This window comes from Suricata suricatta, chromosome 1, assembly GCF_006229205.1.
Source record: "Suricata suricatta isolate VVHF042 chromosome 1, meerkat_22Aug2017_6uvM2_HiC, whole genome shotgun sequence".
Lineage (NCBI taxonomy): Eukaryota > Metazoa > Chordata > Mammalia > Carnivora > Herpestidae > Suricata > Suricata suricatta.
The window spans coordinates 115,553,233-115,562,816 of record NC_043700.1 but is presented as its reverse complement, the minus strand read 5'-3'; the positions used below and the strand labels follow the sequence as shown (position 1 = coordinate 115,562,816).

The following is a 9,584-nucleotide window of genomic DNA, read 5'->3' as shown; positions in this document are numbered from 1 at the left end:
AAACAGTGTGGAGACTCCTCAAAAAACTATCGATAGAACTCCCCTATGACCCAGTAATAGCACTGCTAGGGATTTACCCAAGGGATACAGAAATGCTGATGCATAGGAGTACATGTACCCCAATGCCCATAGCGGCACTTTCTACAATAGCCAAATCATGGAAAAAGCCTAAATGTCCATCAACTGATGAATGGATCAAGAAGATGTGGTGTATATATATACACAATGGAGTACTATATGGCAATGAGGAAGAATGAAATCTGGCCATTTGTAGGAAAGTGGATGGACTTTGAGGGTGTCATGCTAAGCGAAATAAGTCAGGCAGAGAAGGACAGAAACCATATGTTTGCACTCATAGGTCTAACAGGAGAGACCTGGCAGGGGACCATGGGGAGAGGAAGGGGGAAAGAGAGCGGGGGAGAGTGAGGGACACAGATCAAGGGAGAATACTGAATACTGAAAACGAACCATGGACTGAAGGGGGAGGGGGAGGGAGGGAGGGGGTGATGTTCATGGTGGGGGGCACTTGTGGGGAGAAGCACTGGGTGTTATATGGAAACCAATTTGACAATAAAATATTATTTAAAAAAACAAACATTGGGGTGCATATACCACTTCAAATCTGTATTTTTGTATCCTTTGGGTAAATACCTAATAATACAATTGCTGGATCATAGGGTCATTCTATTTTTAGTTTTTTGAGGAACCTCCATATTGTTCTCCAGGGTGGCTGCCCCAGTTTGCATTCCTACCAGCTGTGCAAGAGGGTTCACCTTTCTCCACATCCTTGCCAACACCTGTTGTTTCTTGTGTTATTAATGTTAGCCATTCTGACACATATGAGGTGATATCTCATTGTGGTTATGATTTGTATTCCCCCGATGATGAGTGATGTTGAGCATCTTTTTATGTGTCTTTTGGCCATCTGGATGTCTTCTTTAGAAAAGTGTCTATGCATGTCTTCTGCCCATTTCTTAACTGGGTTGTTTGTTTTTTTGGTGTTGAGTTTCTTTTTTTTTATATGGTTTCTCCAATTTTTTTATTTTTTTATTTTTTAAATAGCTTATTACCAAGTTGGTTTCCATATAACACCCAGTGCTCTTCTCCACAAGTGCTCCCCTCCATGACCATCTGGGTGTTGAGGTTCAAACAACCACCAGCAATCTTCACAGAGCTAGAATCAAACAATCCCAGCATTTGTTTGGACCCACAGAAGACCCCAAATAGCCAAACCAATCCTGAAAAAGAAAAACAAAACTGGAGGCATCACAATTCCAGATTTCAAGCTATGTTGCAAAGCTGTAGTCATCAAGACAGTATGATACTGGCACAAAAGCAGACACATAGACCAGTGGAACAGAAGAGAAAACCCAGAAATGTACCCACAACTATAGGGTCAACTCATCTTCAACAAAGCAGGAAAAGATATCCAATGGAAAAAAAGACAGTCTCATCAACAAATGGTGTTGGGAAAACTGAGTGGCAACATGCAGAAGAATGAAACTGGACCACACTCTTTCACCATACACAAAAATAAATTCAAAATGGACGAAAGGCCTAATGAGAGACAGGAAACTATCAAAATTCGAGAGGAAAACACAGGCAGCAACCTCTTTGACCTCAGTGAAGCAACTTACTAGACAGATTGCCAAAGGCAAGGTAAACAAAACTAGACAGGAACTGTTGGGACCTCATTAAGATAAAATCTTCTGCCCAGTAAAGGAAACAATCAGCAAAACTAAAAAACAGCCTACAGAATGGGAAAAGATATTTGCAAATGACAAATCTGATAAAGGGTTAGTGTCCAAAAACCTATAAAGAACTTATCAAACACATATGGTTTTAAATTAGTTTTTTTGTTTTTCTTAAAGATCTTGAGATGATTATCCTGGATTATACAGGTGGACCTAATTTAAGTACATGGTTTCTTAAAATAGAACCTTTTTAGGCTGTCGTCAGGGAGGGTGACATGACTACCCACAGTCCTCAGATGGCCATGTTACAACAGGTAGTATATTTTGCATTGCTTTTGTAACAAATTACCACAAACCCTCTTGGAAGGTTACCAGGAAGGCAATGACTGGCATCTCTAATACAGTTTTTCAGCTAATTAGGAGCATTGCTAGGGTTTGACTCTAAAGCCTAAAAGGGAAAAACTAGCATCTTTGCAAGAGACCCTGGCTGTCTCTTTTTTCCGTAAAGGACTCATAATTTACAAACACCTAAGAAACAATAATATAATTGGCAGAAGTCATTCTCAATACGAATTCTTAATTTTAGGGGGGTTAAATTGCTTGGCAAAATGAGGAGATTAATATTATTTAAAAATATTTAGAAAGAAGAAATGTAACACTTTATATTATATAAAGAGTCTGAAAACTTTAAATCATGAGGGATGATTTACAAAATGAAGAGCGGAGGAGGGAATTCAGTAGCAGCATAAAGAACTCTGGACCAAGATTTTTAATTCCTAGGGTAATTTTGAAAAATACCCACATTCAAAAGCATTAATTGTTATACAGTTAGCATTTCATTTTGACGTTAATACTGAAGCCAAAAATGCTGAGGGAATTTAAGTACTTGCCAGTGTTTCTGTGGTTGTGAGGCTGGGAACTCTGCCTTGAAGAACATCTGAGTGATATGCACCATCCTGTTTGCACGTCTCTGGAGGGTCTTGAGAAATAATCTAAAAGAAGCCAAAATCCCAAGCCACAAATATGTACACTCCATTTCTCTGTGACTACCAAACAACAAACAATCTGAATGTCCCACAGATAGTTTGGTGACTTATTTTACATCATTTTTATGATATGTTTGGTAAATGCATAATGAAATTACTGAGATGATGCGGAAACCCCAAATATTCACAGTACTTTGATATAAGGCAAAGTAACACAAATACCATGGTTGTGACAATATAAAAATATTTTAAAACTAAAAATAGTTGTTCATGTGCACCTGGGTGGCTCAGTCGGTTAAGCATCTGACTTCAGCTCAGGTCAAGATCTCAGGGTTTGGTTCCTGAGTTCGAGCCCTATGTAGGTCTCCGTGCTGATAGCTCAGAGCCTGGAGCCTACTTTGGATTCTGCATCTCTCTTTCTCTCTGCCCCTCCCTGGCTCTCAGTCTGTTTCCTTCTCTCTCTCATGCTCTCTCTCTCTCTCTCTCTCTGTCTCTCCCCCTCCCTCCCTCCTTCTTTCTCCCTCAAAAATAAACTTTAAAAAATTAAAAAAAATAGTTGTTTAGTGGTGGAGAGTTTTCTCCTCAATTTAAAAATATTATTGTCCATGCAAAACAAACTATTACTATCAATATATCATATTCAGTGGAGTGCTTAGTTTCCTGAATACTTTGAATGAATTTCAGTTCTTAAAATCAATATGTGAATTAGGTATGTTTGTGATGCACATTTTACAGATGAGGATGCTGAGTTTTAAGGAGTTTACATCAATTTTTCCAGGTAAAAAAACTAGTGATAAATTCAGTGTTCTAGGAAGCCCAGGTCCAGAGTTAAATAACCTGCCTGATAATAATAACAGTGATAGCTAGTATCTTTGTCGTTCTAATTGAGTTTCAGGTACCATTTTAAACGCTTTACATTTATCAACTCATTTAATCCTCATAATAATTGTGTAGTAGACTCATTAGTATCTCCTTCTTATTTTTTTTAATGTTTATTTTATTTTTGAAAGAGAGAAAGAGTGCGAAAGAGTGCGAGCTTGCTCGACTGGGAGATGGGTAGATCCAAAGCAGGCTCCAGGCTCTGAGCTATTAGCCCAGAGCCCGACCAACATGGGGCTCCAACCCATAAACTGTGAGATCATGACCTCAGCGGAAGTGGGACACTTCACTGATTGAGTCACTCAGGTGCCCGTTATCCCTATTTTAGAGCCGCATGTTTTCCATCAATGTCTTTGTCATCATTAAAAGCAGTATTTGAGTTTTGTAGCACAGTTCTCCAGAGAACGTCAACAGTACTTCCATCTAAGTTCCTTGAAACACAGAACGTTTTCAAGCAAGTGTATTGTGATACAATAAAGCAAAAACTTTATTGCCAGACACCTTTCCCATTAGAGTCTTCGGCTTATCATAGAATGGGCTGGCAGTGCCTTGCATCTGGGCATACCAACCTCCCTGGAACTTCCCTACCCTTGTACTGGGGAATCCCTTTACTCTCTCCGGGGTGAGAGCATCAGCTTCCCAGATCCCATGTCTTTCTCTAGAATTAATTGGTCACTTTGGGAGAACTTTATCAGGTAGCTTCATGAGAAAAGGTGTATTGAGAGAGAAATCCCTTGAGCTCTTCTATGGTTTTTTTTCCCCCTAAGTTTATTTTGAGAGAGAAAGAAAGAGCAGAAGCAGGGGAGGGGCAGAGGGAAGGAGAGACAGAATCCCAAGCAGGCTCCATGCCATCAGTGTAGAGCCACATACGAGGCTCAAACTCAAATCTCATGAAGCATGGGCTCATGACCTGAGCTGGGATCAAGAGTTGGACGCTTAACCGACTGTGTCACCCAGGCGCTCCGAGCTCTTTATGTTTCTATGGGATTTTCATTTATGCTATGAAAACTTTTCATTCTCAAGTGCTATTTTTCTACAGTGTAACATGTTCTTATTTCATGCGTACAGTATCTTCTTGTCTCCTTCAGGTTATTAATAACAGCTTTTTGGAAGATTTTTGAATTCTTTCTTTTCACAAATTATTTCTTCTGAGCTTCTTTTTCTTTGCTTGCTTTGTTCTTTCTCATATTAGAAAGCTAGAGTCACCTCAGATGTCTGATGGTTCTTGGTTATTTTCTTCTGTTGAAGAATGGAACACTAGCACACTGTTGAGAAACGCTGGACACGTGGGTGGTAATTCTTTACCGTGGGATTTGCTATGGAATTATCTGGTGGTTTTTATTTTAGGGAACCTGCAATGTCAGTACATTTAAGTCTTTTCTCTTTGGGCTGGTCAAATCTTTTTGAGAAGGATTCTCCAGTTTTTTGTGTGAAAGGTACATGCCCAACTGCCACTATTTTAGGGTCCAAGAGGGCAATTGAAGATCCCCAGTATAAGTCTCTTGGGAAGAAAAAGGCAGAATCCAGGACAATGCAGGTAATTCCAGGAAGTTTGTTTATATTCATCTCATATGACTATAAGCCAAGCATCCATTAGACTTTATAGTCTCACATTTAATAACTCTAATGGTTTCTTTTAAGGTCTGTGAGAAATGTTTTTTTCTATATCTAGCCTTATATATCTGCCTTAGATAATTTCAGCTTCCTTAAATTGTCCGGTAAGAAAACATGTCTGCAACTCAATTAGTAAAGTGCAAAATGTGCAGAGTTTTTTTTTAATATTTAAATTTTTTTTATTTGAGAGGGAGGGAGGGAGAGAGATGGAGATAGGGAGGGGGGAGAGGGGCAGAGGGAGAGAAAGAGAGAGTCTTAAGCAGGCTCCACCCTCAGCATGAAGCCCCATGCAGAGATCTATCCCATGACCCTAAGATCATGCATAATCTGAGCCCAAATCAAGAGTCAGATAGATGTTCATCCAACTCAGTCACCCTGGTGCTCCCCAAAATGTACAAAGTTTTGAAATCTTCTCAAGGGTTTAGACATCTCAAAATAATTTTTACTGGCTAGACAATTATTTGGCCAGAGAGGTTTTTTTTTCTTATATGAAACCAAAAATCACAGTCACTTCAAGTTATTTCACAACTGCATTTAAATGTTGGCCATTGAAATTTTTATTTTTTCACTGTTTTATTTATAAGTAATAAAGTCATAAATCTTATTGTAACAAGTAAAACCAAACAGTTAAGGTTTAAAAGGTTAACTTTAGTTTTCCATCTTCCTTCAATCACAGGTGTCTGAGGTAAACAGTGAATTTTGAACATTTCTACACCTTTTTCCATGTTTATATAAGCCTATATACTAACAAATGGGACTTTAGCCTTACACTTTAGCCTCTGTGTAATGGACATGATGAAATTTCATTACTGCACAATAGTGTGATTTATTGCTGATGGCACATGTCTAAATTGCAAAGTATTAAGTTGCAAAACAGCACTTACTGCTGCCCTACCATTTGTACTGCAGTGTGTTTAGTTCTGGGGAGATTAGATATACATTAAACATGGTCTTGGCACCATAAGATACAGCCCTTGCAGTGAGGGATTTAAGTAAAAGATTATCATAATTTAGCATAATGTTAAATGTAATAAGCATACTAAAGGTCAACGTAACATTTTACAGAATATTAAAGGTTGTATATAAGTCAACACATGAACACTTGACATGTAAGCTGTAGAACTATCTGTTCAGGAGCCAGGAGAAAAAATTCTCCTGCTGCCATGTCTTGTGATGTCTATGTTTCCATTATTGGGTAATTTGTCACAGTAAAGGAGTTTTGGTGTCTTTCACAGAAGTATTTTAGTAGTTCATTTTGTTTATTCACTTTTTCATTTCTCTCAACATGATGGCATTTTATGTTTGGCAGGCTTATGCGAGGGAGGAGGGGTACACCAGGTAGTGAGGCTCAAGTTCAAATTTCAGTGTGGGGATTAGGAACTCTAAAGCAGTCCTAAGAAGTATATTAGTTTGAAACAGATTCAAGGGTAAGTAATTGAAAACCTGACTCAGGGCACATTAAACACCTATGGGTTATTTTCTTCCCAGGTGATGAGAATTGGGAGATAGACATTTTACTGCATGTGTTCAGCAGCACGATAACGTCAAGACCAGTGTTCCAAAATGTACCCTAGCCTTTCCCATGATTGTTATCACTGGGTCCAAGATGGCTGTTCCTGTTCCAGGTTTTACAACTATGTTTAATCAGCAAAGGGAGAGGGGAAGGAGGAAAAAAGGGATAGTGCTAAGCAGACTTCCTTTTTTCGTTCAGAAATGGGCAGCTTCATTTCAGAAGACCTCACCAAAATTTTGTTATATATCTCTATTGGCAGGAAGTATGTCATATGGCCACTCATAGATGCAAGAAAAACTAGGAAAGTAAGTATATAGTTTTCCCAAGCCCTGTGGTAGAGGCGGCAAGACAATGACTATTCTATCCCATGGAACAAGGGACTACTGGGGGTGGGAATATGAATTTTACATGAACTGTCTCATTTAGGTATCATAAAGATGCTGTAGATAGGTACTTTTATTATCCCTATTTTACAGATGAGAAAACTGATGTTAGCTAATTTGTACTAGTTACTTGGTAGAATTCAAACTAGATAGTTGCAGGGATCTGCACTGCCTGTTGAGATTCAAACTCTCTCATTTTTTTAAAATGCAGAGTTCATGGTTTTCCTTACATTATTACTATAGACTTTTAAAATTAGATGTTGCAGACTTTTATGTCAATGCTTAAAAACACATTTTGAGCAAAGATAACATGAGTGGAATAAACATATCACCTTCTAAAGATAATAAAATGAAAGTAGCAATAGTCCATTGAATCTGCAAATTTTGTTTTTTTTAAAAAATCTTCTTTAGAAAACTCGTCTTATTTTTCATATAGTCACTTTTCATACTTGGGAGAGAGTCCCTGCAGACCTTCTGCAGCACGCTCAGGGCAGTAGCCCTAAGGAAAATCTGGCATAATTATGAGAACTGACACTGGGCTCCATAATCCTGGGAAAAATCACTGCCTGAATCTTTCTAGCTGGAAACTTGATGGATGGATGGCCAATAGTCTTGAAAGGCTTGTAATATTCATTGGATAACAAATTGTATAGGGTCAGTCATCTATGAGTGTAGGAACAAGTTAGCTTTTTGATTTTTAGGGTGAGGTAAACATACATATTCTGGTTCCACTGTCTTCCAGGAGTTTGACTGTTACTGTTTTCATTATTTATCTTTTGAAACATGCTCACTGTCTGATACATTTAGTTTACATGCTAACTTACAAAGTGGTAGAAAGAAGGCTATATGGGGTGTCCCTCATAGACAAAGCATCAGTAAGGCGATAGGGCCAGTATTGACATACTGTTTTTTAGAGCACATTGTTTGTGTAAGCTGTGTGCCTTTAAACCAGACTCTTATTGTTTATATGTATATATAAATCAGGGTTAAAAAGAGTTCTTCCTTGGAGGTTGGTCTATTTAATGTGAAACATTCACTCTTTAATACATATTTATAATACTCAGGATGCTTAGTTGACAAATGAAAATTGTGCATCTTCACTTTAGGGTCTTCATGAGGCCACCTGTGGGACAGGTAGTGAGTGCATTGGATTCTGTTAGTGTAACTGGATTCCCAAGGGAATGGGTAAGCTTTTACCCCTCCATAGCCAAAATCTATAGCCAGACTCCCAACATCTTTGCTTCTACCTGGCTGTCTACTTATCCACCATCCTAGACTCACGTTTGACATTTATACTACCCTTAACAAGACTTGCAGTGAAGATGCTCTTGTCTAGGGTAGCAGAAAGCATTCCCCAACAACACCAAAAGAATCTAAATTTTGTGCTTTTATCCTAGGATGTAAGTATTATTTTCTTTATGTATAAACTGCAACATATTGTTAAGCATATGGAAGGTGGACTAGGTTGGTGACTACAATTATAACTGATCCTCTTACGTATTTATTTTTAATTTGGATATGTTAATATCTCATGGTCCAAAGTTGCAGTTCACAGTCATTAGCAATCAGTTAACCCATGAAGTTGCAAGGTGAATTTACTAAGATGGCTGTTATAACTAATGTCCAGTCCACACATCATATTTTGGAGGTTTCTTTCTAGATCATTTGGAATTTGGAAAGCATTTCCCCATATGCATAAATTATGGGGATAATCAGTCCTTTATTAGAGATCTTCCTCATTATTTTTCTAATTGCCCCCTAAAAAGGAATTTCCTCCTGGCCCTGTTGCTACTGCTATTATAGTCTACTTGTCCAATCTTTTAAAGTTGATTATACTTACCTCTTTTCCCTTGCAGTTCAACTCTTGAGTTTCTTTGTTTATGCCATTTACTTCTCTTCTCATTCTCGTTACTAGAACTGCCACTTCCAGAGGTAAAGGGGAGCTCTTTCCCTCTTTCCTTCACTCTAAGGTCTTCATAACCCAGTGTCTCCTCATTGTCTTCCTATCTCCACTGGCTGCTGTTTGTCTCTTCTCTTCACAGACCTTCCTTCTCTTTTTTCACCCCAAAGATGAGGACACATCCCAGCACAGGTCCTCTGCTCTCAGAAATTCTTTTTTCATGCTTTTAACTATTACCTCTGCTTGGTATAACCAAGTATTGAGGAGAATGACCACCTTAACTCCTGTAACATCTCAGATCTCAAGTCTCACATCTACTTACTGGACATCTTTTGAATACCTCCTGTCACCTCAAAAATCCATGTTTCTAAGATTTCTTTTTAAAAACTTTTTTTTGATGTTCTGTTTGGTACAATGGATTATTCTTCTTCACTTCTCCCTTGATCTCTAGACTTCTGACAATCTTTGGCTTTTCTCTTATAACAAACCCTCTTCTTAATGACCCTTTCTTTATGGCATTTCTCACATCTATCTCTTGTGATCCCTCTTTCATTATGTCACTTATGTCCCATTGAAATCCTCTCCAGTTAGTCTTTTTGTTCAGCTTCAATCTAT

General features: G+C 38.3%; 1 long non-coding RNA gene across 1 annotated transcript; it reads left to right on the top strand.

Moving 5' to 3' along the window:
* The first annotated feature begins 4,133 nt into the window (after positions 1-4,133).
* On the top strand, positions 4,134-6,986 carry LOC115294803. The gene is made up of 3 exons (XR_003910145.1): positions 4,134-4,181; positions 5,023-5,096; positions 6,946-6,986. It is a non-coding gene; the product is annotated as an uncharacterized LOC115294803 (long non-coding RNA).
* Positions 6,987-9,584: the final 2,598 nt, after the last annotated feature.